Source organism: Cololabis saira, chromosome 3 (genome assembly GCF_033807715.1).
Source record: "Cololabis saira isolate AMF1-May2022 chromosome 3, fColSai1.1, whole genome shotgun sequence".
Lineage (NCBI taxonomy): Eukaryota > Metazoa > Chordata > Actinopteri > Beloniformes > Belonidae > Cololabis > Cololabis saira.
This window is the reverse complement of record NC_084589.1, coordinates 45191254-45213984: the sequence shown is the minus strand read 5'-3', so window position 1 is coordinate 45213984 and position 22731 is coordinate 45191254. Positions and strand designations below refer to the sequence as shown.

The 22731-nt window shown below is 40.7% G+C and overlaps 1 pseudogene; it reads left to right on the top strand.

Moving 5' to 3' along the window:
• The first annotated feature begins 576 nt into the window (after positions 1 to 576).
• Positions 577 to 22731, top strand: part of LOC133440679 (zinc finger protein 420-like) — a 47340-nt pseudogene continuing 25185 nt past the window's right edge.

The window sequence follows — 22731 nt, the reverse complement described above, 5'->3', positions numbered from 1 at the left end:
AAGAGGGAGGATCATCGGGATCAGATTCCAGGAAGAGGACAGACTTTGGATTTAACCCTTTTATATCAGACATCTGTTTAGAAGTAAATGTATTTTTACCTCAACTCATATTTAGTCAGAAATAATCATGAAAAATGTAATTAAGTTCTAGTTTTAGATGGATTAATCATTTTATGGTTTATAATTCTGGAATATTACACTCTCCATATGTAGAAAGAGCAGCAGTGCCCCCTGGTGGTGAGTTATAAAAGCTCAACATAAACCCAAGAGTGAACAATCTATCTTAATGATAATAAAAACACAAATAAAAAAAGACTTTAGTGAATCAACAAGAGGAAAGTTGTCAGTGAGACAGATTATTGGTACAGCGTGATCAGTACAACCAGCATTTAGCTCAGAAAACAATGTTGAAAGAGAAATGTCATCAAATGAAGTTGAAAAGTGGAGACACAAAATGTGATTAGTAAAAGTCATAAATGACTGTTTTGAGTGCAGAATAATATATAAATGTAAATATACATATAATTTAAATGGGGGCGGAACCATTGTTGGACGGGTGTGTTTCCGCTACGACTCCTGAGGGGGACGGACCTCAGACCGAGCTGCTCCTGCTGACCGTTCCATTCTGCTTCCCAGGTTGGTTTTTGTGATTAAAAACGAACCAAAACTGTTCTTTGTTAGTTGAGAATAAATTCGTGATAGTTTTGACCGGCGGATGTTGCAGTTGAAAGACGTCGCCGGGTCTAAAACTGACGGTTAATGGAGAGAAAAGCCGTCGTTTCCTCCATGGTCCAGATCTGGGAGTCGGAGTTTCTCCATGTGATCGATGAAAGAGAGTTAGGCCCAATCCCAATTCAACTTCACTCGCACTTCTTTTCTTCCCTAAGCCCTAAAAAAGAAGGGGGAGATTTTAGGGCACTTGAGATCTAGGGCACTTGGCCCAGGTGCCTGTCCCAATTCTCCTACTCCCCCTCGTTTTCATCCCTAGCCTGATCAGGAAGCCCAGAGCTAAAAGCTGTTTTAACTTCAGCTGTGTAATGTTTAGTCTTATAAAATGACTTGACAGGACGACCAGGTTTTCGTGCCACAGCTAGAACTTTTCTTAGCATCCGAACCTCATACAATAACTCTAACCGGAGGTCTTGTTCCGCCCCCCATCCGGTTACCTTTCAGAATAAAGTTACAGTAACAACACAATATATTACATCCCCCTTCTCAAGATTTTTTTTTTTCTTTTCTCTTTTACTGTTTTTCTTTACTAAACTATAAAGACCGTATAGAACATAAAATCAGACACATTTTTATAAATGAATAACTTATCACTGAAATAAATATGCCTCTTCAAGAAAATAAAGCCAGTCCACAGGAATAAACAACAAAACAAAATCTTACCCCTGGTGAGCTCTAAGGCATAATAAACATTAAATCAGTCATACACTTAAAGTGTCCATTTCCACATTTTCATTCCCTGAATCTCAGTGGAGTCTTGACCACGCTGCCTGATCTGGTCCGGTAAGGATGTGTGAGTGTAGATGAGCTGCAAGCGTCCTCTCTCTGAGTTGGTTCTGAAGCCTGAGCGTGTGAACTGACCCTGTCAGCCAGCAGAGTGTTGTCACAGTCCATATCATCAGTCACATTACTCTCAGCAGCAGGTGGAAACACTGTCTCAGCCGTCTGTCTGAGATGTTTTCTGTTACGCCTGAAGCTTCTGCCTTCGGGCGTGCGCACCACATATGAACGTGGCTGATCATACTCTTTCAGAACCACTGCTGGCTTCCATTTGTCCTCAGCCTGCATCCTTACATTTTTCTCCAGTGTGCAGCTCAGGCAGCCTTTTAGCATGACAATCAAAGTATCTCTTTTGGTTCGCTTGCCTGTCTTTCAGCCCTTTGTGCACACTGAACGCCCTGTCAGGAGTGAGAAGAGAGGTGGAGGCTGGCAGTCTTGTCTTTAACCGACGCCCCATCAACATCTGGGCAGGAGACTGTCCCACGCTCTCCAGCGGCGTATTTCTGTATTCCAGAAGTGCTATGTATGGGTCACCAGCATCCTTCTGAGACTTTTTGAGCAGTCTTTTAACTGTTTGCACTGCTCTTTCTGCCTGACCAATGGATTGTGCATGACCAGGGCTCGATGTAAAATGACTGAACTCCCATCTTTCTGCAAAGCTCCTGAATTCCTCGCTTGCATATTGAGGTCCATTGTCAGAGATAACAATGTCAGGGATCCCATGTCTAGAGAAAATAGACTTCATGGCAGTTATTACACCCTTACTGGTCGTGTTGCTCAGCCTCACAATCTCAGGGTACTTGGAGAAGTAGTCCACACATAGAAGAAACTCTGAACCATTACTGTGGAACAGATCAGTGCCGACCTTCTCCCAAGGTCGAGTTGGTAAGGGATGTGAGATCAAAGGCTCTTTTTGATTACTGTTCATATTTTCATTGCATACATCACACTGCGCTACCACCTGTTCAATTTGTGTGGACATACCTGGCCAATATAGGACATCTCTGGCCCTTTCTTTGCATTTGACCACACCCAAATGTGACTCATGTATCTTGTCCAGCATCTGTGGTCTCAGCTGCAGTGGTACGATGAGCTTTTCTGCCTTGAAAAGCAGTCCAGAGGAAAAACTGATCTCCTCTCTGAAAGTCCAAAATGATTGTATGCTGCCTGGCACAGCAGACTTATCTCTTGGCCATCCCTTCATAATCATGCTTTTCAGCTCCTGCAGAACTGGATCCTGTGATGTTGCATTTCTGAACAGTTTGAGTTTCTCGTCTGAAATAGGCAACTGTGGTGTAATCCAGTTTACCTGCAGTTCTTCTTCCAGGAGATCCTCTTTGTGTTCATGAAGGTAAGCACGGCTCAATGCGTCTGCTATGTGAAGCTCTTTTCCTGGTTTGTAAGTGACCGACACATTGTACTTCTGAAGACGCAGCAGCATTCTTTGCAGCCTCATGGGAGCCTGATGCAGCGACTTCTTGAAGATGCTTTCTAATGGTTTGTGATCACTTTCAACCTGTATTTCTCTGCCATATACATACTGGTGGAATTTTTCACATCCATATACAATGGCTAACAGCTCCTTTTCTATCTGTGCATACCTTTTTTGACAGTCTGTGAGTGCTCTTGATCCGTATGCCACAGGTCGTTCATCTTGCAGTATCACAGCTCAGATGCCCTCCGAGCTGGCATCCACAGACAGCGTCACTGCTTTGTTTACATCATAATATTTCAGGGTGGGAGCTTCTGTGATCAGCTTTTTTAACAGATCAAAGCTTTGCTGCTGTGACTCCTCCCAGTGCCATTCTGTTTCTCCCTGCAGCAGTCTCCGTATTGGTGCAGAGATCTCGGACAGATTTGGAATGAATTTGGACAGATATTGTACCATTCCCATAAAGCGCATTAAAGCTTGTTTGTGTTCTGGTGGAGGCATTTGCATAATTGCACGAATCTTCTCCTCATCAGGCCGTAGTCCATCTGCACTGAGTGTATGTCCCATGTATTTCACCTCTGTCATTCTGAACTTACACTTGCCTTTGTTGAATCTCAGTCCGTTTTCATCTGCCCTCTGCAGTACACTCAGCAGCCTCTTGTCATGTTGCTCAATGGAGTCACCCCTAACCAGCAAATCATCAATAATGTTGACTACACCGTCCAACCCCTCGACCATCTGGGCCACAGCTCTCTGGAACACCTCGCTGGCTGATGAGATGCCAAAGGGAAGGCGCTTAAACCGGTACCGACCAATCGGTGTGTTGAAAGTACACAGTTTGGAGCTCTCTTCATCCAGCTTTATTTGATAAAACCCTCGGTTTGCATCCAGCACAGAGAAATATTTTGCACTAGGCATGCGTGATACCACTTCCTCCACAGTGAGAAGTGGATAATGCTCTCTTCTTATTGCCGTGTTAAGATCTTTAGGATCCATACAAATCCTGATCTTTTGTGGAGTGACAACCGTCACCATGCTGTTCACCCACTGAGTTGGCTCAGACTGCTTCGTGATGACATCTGATTGCTCCATTTTGTGAAGCTGCTCAATCACTCTGTCCCTCAGAGCAACTGGGATCCTCCTAGGTGCATGTATCACAGGTTTTATATCCGGGTCTAGCTTTATGGTGTGTTCACCTGGCAGACATCCCAGGGCTGTACAGTGCGACAGTTTTCATCGCATTTGCGAATAAAAATCATCCGGTGCGAAGAGAAATATGTATCCACTCGCATTTGTGCGAGTGAGTTGCGCTGGGGTGATGTTAAAAAAAGTTTGAAAATCAATATGAATGTCTCTTGACCTACATCAGCCTTTCTCAACCGGGGTATCGTCAAAAAAATTACCTATTCTGACATTTCATATATAAATACCATATTTTCGCGACCATACGGCCGGGGCGCCGTGTGGAAAGGCTATTAATAATATTAATACATCCATGATCCGACCGCGCGTGGCGACTGCGCCTCGACAAGCGGACCAAAATCTTACTCTGCTCAGAAGAAAGTAGTACCTTTTGCGGTCCCGATCACGGGACTCTAGCGGGGTTTTGACCTCTGAACTTTTAAGTCTGGTGTAGAGTTAAGCCTTACCTTATTAAATTAAACCTTTTTCGGGTCGTGAGTAGGATAAACAGAGGACAACTTCTGCTGAGTTTGAGAGTACTTTACTGTCCGCTCAACAGCGTAGGATTTTGTAACATCAACACAGCAGATGGGCTGTATCACTCCGCCCAATCTAAAACATATTAACAACTACAGATAAACTGACTAGTGTCATTATAGTCCCTGATTTACAGCAGAATATAAAGAATATATTTATAAAATAATGAACCCTGAATTACCAAAATAACCTTAACAAAAATAAATCTCCTCTTACACTTATAAGGTGAGCATAAATCAATCTTTTTTTATGATGTAAAATTGTATGTATTTATTTACTTTTATTTATTTATTTAATTTTAGTTGTTAAATTTCTGGAAAATAAAAAAGTCAAATCATACATGAGAGAAACTATTCAGTTTGTGGCAAAATATTTTTACTTGTATGAAACTGAAGATGCATAATGCAAACCTGACATTTACTTTTAGTTCAGTTTGTGGAAAATGGTTGGCCTGGCTTTCTCTTTAAAACTTAAACAGTTATAAAGCATTACAAACTGGAACAATAGGGCAAACACACAGCATTGTTTTGTATTTTGTGTCTTTCAAATAAAAGACCATTTTTTCTAGTCATATGTTCCTCATTCAAAGTTGTTAAAAAAATACTGCTATAATATCGTATCGTTATTGTGACCTCAGTATCGTATATCGTACCGTGAGATTAGTGTATCGTTACACCCCTACTAACTGTCCACCCGGGTGTGCTAGTAAATTTTAATTTGTGCTACTAAAATTTTTAACTTGCTAGCACCAGTGCTACCATTCAAAAAAGTAAGCGTACAGCCCTGCATCCAAGTCCTGTGAAGAGATGCTCATAGTCTTTCAGTATGTCATCTGTTTTCTCCATGCTGTAAAGTCTTTTCACCATTTTTAATTTTGTACTTGTCTCTCTTCCAAGTATCGCTGGAGCATCTTTCTCTATTATTTCAAAGTCAATCTGGTGTTTTTGACCCTTGTACTTGCAGGTGAGTGATGCTCTGCCCAGTGGCTTCATTTTGTGACCTGAGTATGCCACCAACCTGCATTGAGATGCACGAAGCTTATTGTCATTTTTTATAGCCTGCAATGTATTATCTGAAATAACATTACAGTCAGCTCCAGTGTCAATCCGAAATGTTACTCTCTTTTCATTTATTATCAGTTCTTCAGTCCATCTGTCATTTTCACTCTGTGCTTCATCAACAGCTCCAATATCTTTTATTCCAATAGTCCCAATGAACATGTCTTCATCATTGTCAGCACTCTCCCGACTGCATTCAACTGCATGCATCTTGTGTGACTTTTTCTGGCTGCCTGCACGACACATCTTTGCAAAATGATTTTTCTTTTCACATTTATTGCATGTTTGTCCATATGCTGGGCATTTTCGTAGCTCATGTTTATAGCCACATCTGTCACAGTTGATTTTTCTTTCTCTGGTGTTCATGGGGCTTTCTTTCATGTTGCCATATTTTCTGTTTACTCTCATTGTGCTTATTTTTTGCACATCAACTTCTTCATGCAACACTTTCATTTGGGTGGACGTCAGTTCACTGGCACGGCACACATCGAGGGCTTTAATGAGCGTGAGATCTGCTTCTCTGAGCAATCTCGCTCTTACTTGATCATCACGTATTCCACAGACAATCCTGTCACGTATTAGTGAGTCACACAGGTATCCAAACTCACAGTCTTTCGCTTTATTCTTTAAGTCCGTGACGTAGGTGTCTATTGTCTCTGATGGGCCTTGGACACGAGTGAAAAACATGTGCCTTATATATGGCAGGTTTTTCCTGGGCTCGCAGTAGTCTCGGAACTTCTGCTTCAATTCAGCTATTTTGTCCTCCTCCTCATCGTCGAAGACAAATGTGTTACTCACTTTAATGGCTTCTTCCCCCGCAACATGCAGGAAAGTTGCGCATTGCACTTCTTCTGACTTTTCTGTTACACCGCTCGCAACTGCAAAAAGCTCGTAGCGCTGCAGCCACGTCCTCCAATTCTCCGCGAGATTCCCCTGTAGGCTCAAGCCCGGCGGTGGTTTGAAGTGTGCCATTGTCTCTCTTTCCAGGTATTTACTCTGACACCATGTAATGTTTAGTCTTATAAAATGACTTGACAGGACGACCAGGTTTTCGTGCCACAGCTAGAACTTTTCTTAGCATCCGAACCTCATACAATAACTCTAACCGGAGGTCTTGTTCCGCCCCCCATCCGGTTACCTTTCAGAATAAAGTTACAGTAACAACACAATATATTACAAGCTGTAGCGCTGTTAACATGGCACTTTATTAGGTTTTAATATTTTTTCAGGCATAAAGGTAACCTTAAGATCCGCAACCTGGGCTCAGTTTATCCAAATAACACCTGTTAAGAAATTTGCTGAAATTAATGCTCGGTTATGTGGGTTTTGCTCATATCGTGCATATGTGTAAATAGTTTTGTATTTGTGTGGTTTTACCGACTTGGAAATACTTTTGAATTGTCTAATAAAACTTGTTACACAACAGTTTTCTCTTCTGGGGTTTCTCAAAGTAAGGTAATGTCTCAAATTATAAACTGTACAACGAGATCAATAGTAAAATAAGGATAGTGAGAGAATCTGCAGTAAAAAAGGCTTTATTTTCTATATTCAAATACAATTTTTAAAAAGAAAAAAGTAAACATTGCACGCAAAACAAAGAAAGGTGCTGTTCCATATAAAAAAATTTGCACAGAAATATTTACAAAAAAAAAAGTTTGCAGTGTATGTGCTGCTACTGCTGATGAGGTGTCTGGTCCACCATTTTCTCTAAAAGGTTCAGGAACCTGTCCATGTGTTCTTCATTTTTTTGACATCTTCTGTCTTCTTTGGCGGCCTCAGCTTGAAGGAAGTCCTGCATGGAGAGTTTCTTTTTTTGGGGGGGATCGGGGGGAAAGTGGACCTGATGCCTGAAGCTTCCAGCTTCCTCTTCCAGCTGGTGAGGCAGAGCTTGAGGCCGATGTGCTGGCGTCTTCCAAAGTGTTCTGAGATAAAAAAAAGATGGATACACATGTTGATTACACACATGACTGGACTATCATACACACCCACAACATCATACCAGGTTCATTATCACTGTATAAATAAAAATTACCTCTGTGCTTTCCTCTGAATTTGTCAGAGAGGACACCGGTGAGGATGGAGGGTCGATTATGTTCTGAAAAGAAAATAACAGTTAGATCTTCAGGTACTGTAGTGTCGTATCACTCACAATCAGGAGGGAACCACCGGTCGTAGCACAAGCTAGCTATAGGAAGAAGGACTGGGGAATAAGATTGTGCTTTTTTACTGCTAAACTTACCATGAGTATTTGCGTGGGATCTTCATAAGAGGCCAACAAACATGGAGGCTGGATTGAAGGTCTGGACCCCAAAACCTCATGCATATCTTCATAGAAAGGCCATGAGGCTGCTGTGGCCTCCCCACTGTCTGTCTCGGAGCCCACACACACACGCACGCACGCACACACGCACGCACGCACAAGATTATTAATAAATACTTTACATGGATTTTTTTTTGTTAAGCATCATCTCTTCAGCAGATAATATTACCTACCATAGCCATTGCTTACCTTATATTTTTTTTTAAGATTTTCCCATTTTTTGCCAATTTGTGCTGTGGTCACCTTTCCCTCCAGTTCCAGCTCTTTGATGAGTTTCCTGTAACAGAAAACAGTGATGAATAGTAGTTATACCATGGTTAAGGACCCCATCACAGATATTCTGCAAGCAGATAGCTAGATCACTCACTCCCACAGCGGTTTAGCAGCATATTTCTTCTTTGTAAAATTCTCCTCGTTGGTAGTCCTAAAGCTAAAGGTGTCGGACCTGATCCGGAGTCCCTGGAATGAAATGTGATTACTGCAATGCACAAACGTCCTCGAAAAGAAAACAAACAAACAAACAAAAAAAGTTTGAACTATGATAACAGGCAGCAAGCAACGTTATTAATTCGTAACCCCCCCCCCCAAATAACGTTGCTGCGTTATAGTAATGTGAAATATCCAACAAATTTGTAGAAAATATGAGAGTTTAACGAGTAGTTAACAGGACACGGCAATGTTATCTACCCGACTCATGAACAGCCACGTATTGCATTATCTTACGTTAACTACGTTCTAACATTGACCAACAAGGAATTTGACTCCGGTAATTTCACTCTTTGGTATATTAAAAATAAACAATAAACAATGTGGTATTTCTATGTACTGTTCAAACTGTTAAAACATACAAAAGCACTGTGATTTTTTTAATTCCATGGGACATTATATACTTACATTTGTGGGTTCAATATCCTCCTGCTCTTTGCGGGTCGCCATTTGACTCAAAAAAAATGAAAAAATGCTTGCTTGCTCAAAATCGAGACGAGTCTGCAAAGCATGTTTTCCTCGGTCGGCGAGCTTTAAATAGACGCAGCCTACGGCGTAGTTTACGTAACCTACGGCGTCGCTTACGTAACATACGGTGTCGCTTACGTAGGTTACGTAACCATATTCCGGCGCGATCTTAGCGAACAACGGACAAAAAAGGGATTATGTACATTCACTGAGTGAATATTATGAAAGTAAAATATTGGTTTGCGCCGAGAAATGTAATCAAAATGCATTTTTATGCAGAAACTAACTCAAAATATTGATTTTATTCCCAAAAAAATAAGAAATGTCCTCCATGTTTTTTTTTTGGATTCAGTCCGCAAATGACGACGAAAAGCATTCTGGGAAATCTTCATACCCCCTCGCTCGCCAAGTCAGCATCTGAAATCCCTCGATTTGAAGGGGCTATTCTCAGCCCCTAGCCCTCGTTATGCCCCCTCCCCCTAGGTGAAAAGAGGAATTGGGACGACACTACCTTCACGGGAACGCGCAAAAGTTAGGGTTAGTGAAGAAAAGGAGGGCGAGGGGGAGTATTGGGACGCACCCTTAGTCTGGAGCCTGTGCAAGACATTTTTGACAGACCTTCTAAAGCTGTATTTCCACACTTATTTTTATCCTATTGTAAGGGCCTGATTAAGTAATGGTTAATAATTTAGTTAAAACAGTTAAAAATGGGTAATGATAATTTCATTATAATTCATAAGGTTTAAATTAGACTAAAATTAATAATTTCGCAATGTGTAGATACATGATAAAGTCTTTTCTATGTTTTGTATTCTAGGTTGTGATGTCACTTTAATTTTGTGACTGTGGTTTCATGTAAGGAGAAGTTTAGTTTCACTTTCAGTTTGAGTCAAAAAATGCTGGAAGCAACACAGTCTTTTGACCGTGCTTTGGACTTGTAAATTACCTTAATCTTTTCAAGTAAACATTTTAAAAGCCAAGGAAAGTTGTCATGTCTCATCGCTCGCGTCCAAAATAGTGTTTTGTGGACTGACTCAAAAGGTGGTCCAAATTAGAGTGAACAGAGTGCCACTACACCTGTCACTTAATGGAAATGAAGAAATGAACACAGGCAGACCACGTGTTAATTTTGAACACGTCTGCTCTTGTTCTCTATCTTAGATGGACACGGAGAATCAGTTCTGCAGTCCAACTGAAATGGAGACAGTTGTCAACAGTGAGAGGGTAAGTTGAATGTAATGTAGACATTTGATGGACATTTGTTTTTTTAATACTTTTAAGATAAATACATATGATTCTGAAATGTCTTGCTGCTCAAACTGTCTGGTAACAATAAATGTTACAATAAAAACATTCCAACAGTGTCAGAAACATAGCCTGGTGTGTGCAACTGTCTCCCCCTTGGACAAGTGTCTCCAGTGTGTGGGACCTGTGTCCTCCCTCAAGTGGCTTGGCTATAAATGCAGAGGTGAGATATTAAATGAATTAGCACTGTCTGGTGAAAGGTAGTAGGTGTATGTGCTGTGTTCTGTGGTACGATTAACCCCTCTATTAACACCTATGGAAAATGATCCTGGTACAGCATAGGCTACTGTACCTACTATTGTTTTCAGTTTAACTATGGTGTCATTATGAAATTGAAGACAGCTACCTTACTTTATTATAGTGAGATTGATTGCAGTGTGTGTCATATATGTCATCTAATTCAGATTACATAAAGATGTTTCATTTTGCCTTATTGGCACTGACCAGTTCTGCGAGGGTCATACTGTAGGTTTTCCTCAATCCACCTTGTTCTCCACTTGGATGTGCGAACATTTACATCAATAAGTGTCAGTGAGTCGGTGAAGTGCTCAGACTCAGTCTTTCACTTTGTTTTTTAAATCAGTCACATATGCATCAAAAGTCTCTGATATTCCTTGCACTTCAATACAGCACATTTTTCCTTTGGCTCACAATGTTCACTGAATCAGACTTTTCGTCGATTCCGCTGGCGACAAGAAACCGTTCAAATCTCTGGATCCAGACTCTCCAATATTCTGCTAGATTTCCTACAGTCACAGTGCCACCTAAGGGTCACACAGAGTAATGCACTTGTCTTCAAATATACTACATAGATGAAGGGGAAGACCGAAGGTTCAGGACAAAGTTTAAACCTCACAAATACAACCAAACAATCAACACTGGGAAGCACTTTTGACTTGTTAAAATCCTATCTTTTTGTCCCTTTTTTTTAATTCCAGAACTCCCACAAGAAAATGTTTGTAAGGTGGAGGAGGACGGGGTTTTCAGTGACCAGCACCTGGATAACCTGGAGAGGAGCTGCAGCCCGGACCAGGAGGAACCAGGGCATCCACAGACTACAGAACTGGAGGAAGACTCCAGCGGTCAGGAGATGAAGCACGAGGACGTAGAGGTGGATGTCTCATTGGTCAATGTCGCTGATGTGAAAGTTGAAAATGGTGAACCAGGACCAAACTGTGGCCAGCTGCTGTTGAACACTTCTCCTGAAGCTCAAAGCAAAGATGAAGAAGGGACTGAAAGTTTACGCTCAGACTCCAGTAAAACTGCAGATCCGGAGCCAATGAGACGACACGGTGACCACGAAGATGCTGCTGTCCCGTCAGACAGCAGCTGTAAATCAAAGCTGACCAGGACCTACACGGGGAAGAAGGCGTTTTCTTCCAGCACTTGCAGGAAAGAGTTCAGTAAAAGAAGTATTTCAATGGATCACATGAAGATCCACACTGACAAAATGCCGTACCTGTGCAACACCTGCGGCAAAACCTTTACTAAATCATCAAATCTTAAACGCCACATAACCACGCACACGGGCGAGAAGCCCTATATCTGCAAAACATGTGGAAAAAGTTACACACAACGTTCCCAACTGGTGGTTCACTCGAGGATCCACACCGGTGAAAGGCCGTTCGTGTGCAACACCTGCGGAAAAACCTTTACTGATTCATCAGCTCTTAAACGCCACATATACACGCACACGGTCGAGAAGCAATATTTGTGCAAGACGTGCGACAAAGGTTTTAGCTGCAGAATTGATTTGCTGAGACACATGACAAATCACCCGGAGTAGAAGTCTGGTGACTCGTGACAAATGAAGCTCATGTTGTCGTCCTCCGGGGGCAGCTGTCCACTCCTGTCTGACCCACAGAAGAAGAACCCGCAGAAGTCCAACCACCACCTCCTGTGGCTGATGAGCCTAATCCCCTCCCCACAAGGGTTGCAGGTTCAACACAGATTTATGCTTCTCCGTCAACTTGACGCAGAGGGAACGATGAGGTTGTGTTGCAATGAGGTTTTTTTTTTAAGTTCTCCATTGAGTTTGTTTGAATCCCTGTTCCTTCTTAAAATCGTATTATTTGTTGCTGTTGGTAACTTGTCGTCTCCACGGTGCAAATAAAGAGCTGTTAGTATTTGCTGAAGTTTCTTTAAACGTGACAGTTTATTTCGTTCATCTACAATGCCTCTCTCACACGTCCTTTTTCCCGTCTGTTTCCTCTTCACTCACATTCTCTTTGTAAAGTTAATCTGCAGCTCCATGTTGTTAAACTCTCTCCATCTACTCCGTTCAGAGGTTATATATTGTGATGTTATACATAGTTCGGTGAAAACTGTAAAAGGCTTTATACATTTTAAAATCTGAGCTGCGCGTACATCAGATTATCGTGATAATTCATGGGACAAACTAAGTCAAAACAATGTTATTCAAATGAGCCATGCTGTGTTATTGTAACTATAAGTTACGACATATTTGTGTACGTTTTTCATATTATTTAAATAATATGAAATTAACAATATTATTTAATCACATGTATAAAATCAAGTTGTACTAGATTTACAACTCGTCTGACTCATTATTTATTCTAAAGCTGATGTTGAGATCCGTGTTGAAGCTGCAGATCTGCAGGTTGGAGAGCAGGAAGAAGAGGGAGGATCATCGGGATCAGATTCCAGGAAGAGGACAGACTTTGGATTTAACCCTTTTATATCAGACATCCGTTTAGGAGTAAATGTCTTTTTACCTCAACTCATATTTAGTCAGAAATAATCATTTGGAGGAGCTGTCCGGTTCTGAAACCAAATCAATCGATGCCAGGCAAATCGATCACCGATCACTATCAGCCCATTTTCACACAGCACTGCTACCTAACGCACTAATTCCCTGCTGCCTGTGCGTTATAATGAAAAATTAAGATGATTAATATAATTCAATGACCCTTTTTCATGATGAAAACAAGACTGCAACTAAATAAGAAGTAGTCTTGGTAAGAGAATAATGAGGAAATATATGTTTTTTATTAAATGTGAAAGATGGACGAAAGGAGAAATTAACTTAACGATCATTCAGCATATAGGACCACATTGTATCCTCCTGATTAGTAAAACAGAATCCTTCACCTCAAAAAAATATTCTGAAGTTTATTTAGCTGCTTGACCGTTTTCACTATTGCATTTATCAACGTTGTATTTGCGGATGTTTGGAGACACAGCGGGTGTGGAGACCAGTGGGACTAACGTTATTTAGTAACGGGTTACAGTAACGCCGTTAGTTTTGCGGTAACTAATACTCTTAACGCATTACTTTTTAAATTCAGTCACGCAATTACCGTTACCAAACGGTGCGTTACTCCGTTATTTCTGGCTACAGTGAAGCTTTTTTTCCCCACACGTGGAGACCTGAGGAAACGTAGTGTGTGTGCTTTCAAAAACATGAGCGGTCAAGAGCCAAAAGAAGGCGAGTTTCGCAACGTGGAATTACAGCAATCCCTGTTTTTTCGCAGGGGTTATGTTCCAAAAAGAACCTGTGATAAGTTAAATTCTTTTTACAATTATAGAGGGCTTCAAATTGCAGAGATCAGCCCCGCCTCGCACGTATTCCACTGCTCTTCTGATGCCGCTGCATCCTGACTCTGTAGCGTCTTTTTATCCTAAACCCCGCGGTGCAGGTGGGTTTTTTCAAGAGAAGAAAATAGTTATGGGTCGTTGTCTTCGCTCTTTTTTCTTCTGGGCAAAAAGATTCTTATAAACCGACATGCTACCATTGGTTATTATATTTGAGGACTGTAATGAGCGATTCATCAAAGGCTCCTGTTCTTCAGCTGCTGCTGAAGCTCATTGGCCGTTTCTCAGCTTGTTGCTAAGCAACCAACGTTATTGACACAGGAAGTGAAGAAGCGGGGAGACTGTTTAGAATGCAGAACACGATGCACAATGCAAATCCATACAGTACCTGCTGAAATGAAGGCTAGAGGGGCATTAATGGGAGCATTTAAAATAATGTTTTTATTTAAAGTAACTAAAAAGTTACTTTTCATAGTAACGCATTACTTTTTGGTCTAAGTAGCTGAGTTACTGAGTTACTTTTTAATAAAGTAACTAGTAACGGTAACTAGTTACTATTTTTCAGTAACTAGCACAACACTGGTGGAGACACGCAGCGCTGCTCCTCAATGCACTAACTCCCTGTCATCACATATAGGTGCTCGGGCTCGGGCACGGCGCAGGAGGATCGGTGCAGAGTCGGCGGCAGAACAGATCTAATTGGGGGGCACATAATAACCAGCGGGGGGGGCACAAACTGCCGTTCAAGAACGCAATATGATGTAAATGCTTAATGAGTTTGCCATCAACGATCACAGCAAACCAGTTTCAATTACACAACATACTGCAAAATCTCTTTTTAATACACACACACACAAGTGTATTGTGCACCCAAACTGCAAAAAAAACAAAAAACAACGACGTACAGCCCACGTCTCTCCCTTCCTCGCCCTCTCCATCTCTCTCTCATACAACGCATACACATAAAAATGTGAACGGTGAATCTCCAAATTTAATTTGACGAAATTAGACAGACCCAAACATTCCACATTTGCGTAATAATAAACGCCAAGGCTGGCGCCATGAAGTCAATTAAATGCATGTCTCACCTTTAGAAGAGTTGCACATCTTAATTTTCCTATTGCACCATAGATCACACTTTGGGAAGCCTTCTTTATATTTTAGCGTTATTTCCGCGTAGATAAGAGTGAGTTTGATGCTCCTTAAAGGGATTGTGACATGAAAAACAAATTTTTCTTGATTTTTTGTGTTTTGTTGGGTGTCCTGACATCAATTACACCCAAAAAACAACAAACTTTTAACATTCAGTGTATTGTGTGCTTTCTGGGATTTTCCGCATAACTATGCAAAAACGGCTCATCTGGTTTGGTGGCAGAACGTGACGTAAAGGGCCGCTAAATCACCGCCCCCTCCACCCAGCTCCCTGCCTCATCTCCTCTCCAGCGCACCATAAAGGCTGATTTATGGTTCCACCGGCACAGAGCCTACGGCGTAGGGTTACGCGGCGACGCGCAACGTACACTGAACCCTACGGCGTAGGCTCTGCGTCGATTTAACGCGGAACCATAAATCAGGCTTAACACGGAGCTGTTTAGACTAGAGCCTCTTTTCTTCTCATCACCGGGAGGAAAACTGCTAAGAAGACCCACGGCCACTGACTGGACTTAAGATAAGGGGAACCTGCTGCTTGCATGCCTTTATTTTTATGATTGTTTGCGGTGGACTGTCTGCTTCGCCCTGCTGCTTTTCCGTGCATGCTTTGCCTGTCGCTCCGGCTTAACTCTCCGACGCCGCTGTTAGAAGTCCGTGACCGACAGAAGTCCGTGGGACCACGGACTTCATACCCGGGCTGTAGTCGCCCTGTCTGGGCTGTGTGTGTGGGTGTTTGTGGTTCGGTGTGCGTGCGTGTGTGTGGAGACGGCAGAAGCGTGTAGCAGGAGGAGGAGGAGGAGGTTGGGAGGAGGAGCGGCGCAATGATTGACAGGAAAGGGAGAAAAGGAAGCGTTTTTCACGGCGCAAAAAAACACTGTAATAAAAAGCCAGGAATGGAGTACTAGAGTACATTTTTTCTTGTTACACCCTTTTAGACACATTTGAGGGATGTTGGCCAAGACTTTTAATAGTGTAAAAAGCATTTTAAAAATGATGTCACAATACCTTTAACAAGTTTGGTCCGCGGATCAACATCAACCCAGCTCCCCCAACCCCTTGCTCCCGGTGGCTGATTTATGGTTCCGCGTCACACCAACGCAGAACCGACGGCGTTGGGTACGCGGCGACGCACACCGCACCGCGACCCTACGCTGTCGATTTAACGCGGAACCATAATTCAGGCGAAGCTGCAGTCTGTCTGCGCTGATCACTGACACAGCGGGTCGGAGCGGATTTGGTCATGATGTTTAACCTGTGTTTTGTGATTAATAAGCACGGGTTTTAATTAAATGTAATTTACGAAGGATGATTTCACGTTCAATAAGATAAGTAATCAATAAAATACAAAGTTTGGCACAAAGGCTTGGCCTGCTTGTGGGCGAGTGGAGGGGGGCACAATAACTCATTTGGGGGGGCATGGCCCGCGGATGACCCCCCCATGACGCCGACCCTGGATCGGTGTCACGGCTACCTGGACAGCCTGATGCGACAGCACGTCCAGGGACTGAAGTGCTGACGCACGAATGCGTTCATAAAAACAGTTCTGCTTCGCGCGGTTGATTTGCAGCGAGAACATGCTGTATAGCAGCCAAATTATCAAATAAATGATATTCATGATGATCATTTTATTTGTGCGTAATGCATAAAGCATATACAGGAACACACTTGTTATTCCTTATTTTTCTTTTTTTTCCCTTTGCTGTCACCAATGAATGCTAAACAATATAAATCTAAAGTATGAAATAGATCAAAATTTGTGCGGGGTGCATTGTTTTAATATCTCATTGCTTGGTGTGATATTGATTTGCCTGACGTGGCTGGATCTGTGAGTCTTTGTTCACTAAGATGGTTGTAAAGACTGGGTCAGCAGCATCTTTCATTTCCTTCTTAATGAAAGAGATTCTTAAGCTAAGAGCAACTCTGGGAAACGCGATTTTCTTTCACAGGCTCCTTAAGAAGGTTTGAAAGAAGTCTTTCGCTGTTAAGAACTACTTAACTGATCTGGGAAACCGGGCCAAAAAGGTTATTGATGGATTGTTAACTGACATACAGCTGTAATCAGTCGCTCAGAACTGGGACATTTACAAAAACAAATGAAAACTGCAAAAGTCATCCCACTGTACAGAACTGGAGACAGACACCAATTCACTAATTACAGGCCTGATTCTTTACTCCCAACATTTTCTAAGATCTTAGAAAAAGTATTTATTTACAGGTTGGACAAATTAATGCCAATCAAAAGGCCACGCCCCTAATTACGCATTAAACTTCTTGCTTTATATAATTCCAACCTGCCACAATACGAGGAAAAAGAGGCTTCAAACCCCTGCAGAAAACCTGTGGGTGATTCATGCATGAATGAACCGTCATTCTGAGTTTGGGGGTTAGTTTGGGATCTTTATTCCCTCTAGTGGTTAAATGTTGGAAACTGCAGCTTTAAATGTGTCTTGTATATCTATATATTTCACACCAAAATCAGTTTGATAGTTTGATCAGTTTGATATTTAAATGTTTTAATGTCTCAAAGACTTACCATGTGTATTATTTTGAAGCCCATTGCAATAAAAGTTTCTTAACAACATAAATGTTTTATGACAAATAATAAAGAACACATGGATTAAAAAATATTTGTATTTTATATTTTGATATTAACAATCAGGAGCTTATCATATAAATTGCGTCAGCTCTCATTGTGTAGGAAAAAATAAAACTCTTTCTAAACCTTCTTGCTTGTGTTGTTTTCTCAGATGTAAATCACTTTGGATAAAAGCGTCTGCTAAATGACAGAAGTCGTAGTAAACCAGTGATGAAAAGAATGTTGTATGCATTTTGTTCTAATTACTTTAGTTGGTAAATGAAATACTTACTGTAACTGCGAGAATGAACTATGTCATTTGTTCAGACTCCACTGCAGCCCTTCAGAGTTTGACTTCAAAGAAAACAATAAGAGAAGATCTAGTATTGGAAATATTAATGATATTGTGGAGGTTATGCAGAACTGGAATTACTGTGCAGTTTTGTTGGGTTCCTGCCCACATGGGTGTTGATCGCAATGAGAAAGCAGACAATATTGCTAAAAGAGCATTGAAATTGAGTAGTGAGGTAATTATGGAAATTCCTTTTGGTAAAGGTGAAGCAAAATCATGAATTAGAAAGGCAGTGAGGGATTCATGGCAGAAGGTGTGGGACAACGGTGTAAAAGGGAGACATTTTTATAACATACAGAAGTCAATTAACGTGAAGGTTTTCAAAGGAAAGTGTAGGAGAGAGGAAGTCATCATTTCTAGATTAAGATTAGGTCATACTAGTTTAAAATCAACTCTGTATTTAATGTCAAAGTCCGTGTCTGATAAATGTGATGAGTGTGATGTCACAGAGAATGTAGAGCATGTGATTCTTAAATGTGGCAAGTATGAGGTAGAAAGGAACGCTTTAAGAGACAGGATGTACGAGCTGGGACGGGAATGGAGTTTAGTAGGTTATTAGGGAGGAGTGAGGTGATGAGGGATTGTTATAAGGAAATCCTTGTCTTTCTTAAAGATGCAGGGATAGATAATAAGATTTAAATGTGGTTATCTTATTTTATTTAGGTATTTCCTTTTTTCCCCCTTTAAGTTAGACTGTAACCTGGTGTAATAATGATCCTGATGTTACACACTCCGGTGCAGCAGGTGGCGGTAGAACCTAATAACGTTGGTTGTGATCCGCCATTAAACCTAGAGAAGAAGAAGGAGAGGACGGTTCTGTTGTTTCCTTTCTTTTTCCTCTTCAACAATGTCTAAGGTGAATCATCTGAGAGAGTTTATCGGGTCAATATAAAAGAATGCAAGCAGTGGTGAGAAAGACTATTAAAGAGGCTAAAAGGAAGTACTGGAGAACATTTTGTGATTCAATAGGGAGAACCACACCAATTAGCCAAGTTTGGGGAATGATTAAGAAAATGGGGGGAGTAAGACGTGAATGGGGGTACCCAGTTTTGGAAAGTGGTGGGGTCCTGGCTATTGAAGATCAAGAAAAAGCAGATATGTTAGGAAAGGCTTTGGTTGAGGTACATAGCTCTGGAAATATGTCTGAAGAGGGGAGAAAAGGAAGACAGGAAACAAGTGAAAGAAATAAAGAGTTGCTGGAAAGAGAGGAAGAGAAGGATGATGTAATTAACACCCCCTTTACATTAGAAGAAATGAAAAGGGCGTTAGGTAAAGCAGGACTAACGGCTCCGGGAAAAGATCAGATATGCTATATCATGTTGAGACATCTGTCTGATAATTCATTAGAGGTCATATTACACTTTTACAACAAAATTTGGCAGGAAGGGAAATTACCACAAAGTTGGAAACATGCAGTCATAGTACCAATCAGGAAACCAGGAAAAGATCCTACTAATCCAAGCAACTATAGACCAATCGCATTGACGTCTCATATGTGTAAAGTCATGGAGCGTATGATCACTGAAAGGCTAACATATTATTTGGAAATAAGAAATCTTAGATCACAACATCAAAGTGGGTTTAGAAAAGGAAGGGGAACAATGGATCCAATACTATGTCTAGAAACAGAGGTGAGGAAGGCACAAGTCAATAAGGAGGTGGTGGTAGCAGTATTTTTTGATGTAGAAAAAGCATATGATTTATTGTGGAAAGAAGGTTTATTGATTAAAATGAAAAGTTTAGGTATAACAGGTAAAATGTTCAGATGGGTGAAGGAATTTTTGTATGAACGTTCTATAGAGGTGAGGGTGGGGAAAACATTTTCAGCAAGGTATGGTGTGGATAACGGAACACCGCAAGGAAGCATAATAAGTCCCTTGTTATTTTCAATAATGATTGATGATGTATATGAAGATATTGGACAAACTATAGGGAAATCTCTGTTTGCTGATGATGGCGCAATATGGAATACAGGAAGAAATGTGAAATATGTAGTCAAACAGTTACAGGAAACAATTAAAAGAGTGGAGCAGTGGTCATTGAAATGGGGATTTAAATTTTCTGTAGAGAAAACAAACACCCTTTTCTTTACAAGGAAGAAAATTGGATCAGAAGTCAAACTATATCTGTATGGCAAGGAGCTGAAAAGGGTGGAATCATTCAAATTACTGGGAATATGGTTTGATTCAAGGCTCACCTGGAAAGTACATATTGATAAAATTGGTGACAAATGTAAAAAGGTTATAAATGTCATGAGGTGTTTAATGGGTACAGAGTGGGGAGCTGACAGGTCTTCTTTGAAAGCTATATATACAGGTTTAATAAGATCAGTACTGGACTATGGGTGTGTTGCATATGGGTCGGCATGTAAATCTTTGTTGGGGAGGTTGGACAGGATTCAGGCTCAAGCACTGAGGGTATGTTGTGGGGCTTTCAAAACTACATCTGTACCTGCATTGCAGGTGGAAATGGGGGAGATGCCACTGGAATTTAGAAGACAGCAACTCATGATGACATACTGGGCAAATTTGCAAGGTCACAATAATCATCCGACAATAAGTACAACTGAGCCATGCTGGGAACACGGGAAAAAGCAAATGAAGAGCTTTGGATGGGTGGTTGAGAGGAGAGCAAGGGAGATGGGAATACTGGAGTTGAGTTTTTCGCCAACTGTTGTGTTGCCGGCTGTTCCACCTTGGCTACTGCCACAGGCAGAGGTAGATCTGAGCCTCCTGGACTGGGAAAAAGAACAAGAGAGAAATAGTAACAGTGTAAATTCATACATTAGAAGGAATTACTATGGTCATTTACATATATACACAGATGGTTCAAAAGATCCAGAGACAGGCAGAACAGCAGCAGCAGTAGTCATCCCTGAAGTGAACATCGTATGCAGGAAGAGACTATCGGATGAATTATCAGTGTTTACAAGCGAAATGATGGCTATAATAATTGCATTGCAGTGGGTAGAGGACAGCAGGCCAGAAAGAGTGGTTATACTATCAGATTCAGCAGCAGCATTAAAGAGCTTATTGTATTGCAACACCACATGCAGAGAAGACCTATTATTTGAAATAATGATGCAATTATTTAGATTTAAGCATATGCAATTGTCCGTCATTTTTGTGTGGGTTCCTGCACACATCGGGATTGAAGGGAATGAGAGGGCAGATGGAGCAGCCAAAGGGGCTTTGAGGAGTGAACATCAACTCCATGTGAACATCAGCAAATCAGAAGTCAAAGGGGTGATAAAGAGACAAATCAGGAAAAAGTGGCAAAATGAGTGGAACAAAGAAAGTAAAGGGCGGTATCTTTTTAAGAATAAACCATTAGTTGGGAATGCAGGATCAGGCGGGCGGAACAGGACCGAGGAAAGAGTCATGACAAGATTAAGGAATGGGCATACTGGGCTGAATAGATCTCTATTTTTAATTAAAAAACATAATACAGGAAAGTGTGAACATTGTGGAGAGGAGGAAACAGTGGACCATGTTCTATTAGACTGCAACAAATATATAACAGAAAGAGATGTGTTAAAGCAGGAAATAAGAAAGCTAGGGGAAGTCAATATCATAAATATATTACGGAAATCTTCAGGTGATGAGTGCTGGAAAAAGCTAATACATTTTTTAAAATCAACTAGATTAATGAATAGGATATAAGGCCAGGTTATTTGATTTAAGTGAATTTGGTTGTTTTGTTTTGTTTGTTTGTTTTGTTTGTTTTGATTTATTTATTTATTTATTTATTTATTTATTTATTTATTTATTATTTTGTTTTGTTTGTAGTGTTTGACATACATTCATTTTTAGAGATCGGTTAGATACCTAGTCCATATTCCAGATCAGTGGGTGGCGGTAATGCACCCGAAAGCTGTTTGCCAACCGCCAATAAAACCAAGAGAAGAAGAAGAAAGAAGAAGAGTTTATCGGTCAGCGACTAACAGCAGCTGCTGTAGAAATATTGTCAGTGTTTGAAAAAAGCATCTTGGAGTATGAAGAAGAGCTCGACCGTCAGCGCAGACTGTTGGACCTCGCCTGGAAACCTGAAATCAGACTCCACAGAGTCGGTACGTAACCCTGGAAAGTTGAATGAATGAACACATGAGTATGACTCCTACAAGATCCCTTTGTTTCCAGTTAAAAGCCGTGGTGATGAAGCAAACCAACTAAATGGGAAACTCCCCAGCTCAAGCAGCTGCTGATGTGGGATTCGGAAACATCCCGAACTAACTTGTTGTTCTGTTTACTTGGTGCTGCCTTTCATGCTCCATTCACACTCTGGACCAGACTGATATTTCACACTTTATCAATGAATGAATGAATGAATGAATTTTTATTTCGAACATAATAAACATTAACATCTTCATATTCACATATGTTGGAAAAAAGGAGTAGGAAGAAGTCTACACTTTTTCCTAGTTCCTACCCCTTTATAACTCTATGAATTTACATTATTGCTATTATTATATCTATACAATATCCATATAAATATAGTCTATATAAATACTATGTAAAACAAGCCTATTACCACATAATTATCCATGTAAGTATATAGCTAAAAATTAATATTACATGAATATTATATCAATATATAGAAAATACAAATATTTTATAAATCTATATAAATATACACTATATAACTACATAAATATCCCTATAAATATATATATGCTACATACCTAATAAATATATAACATATATTACATAATTATAATTATCCCTCTCAACATATAATATATACTACATAAATATCCACATAAATATCTAAACATATCTTAAGCAAGTATAATTTACCATT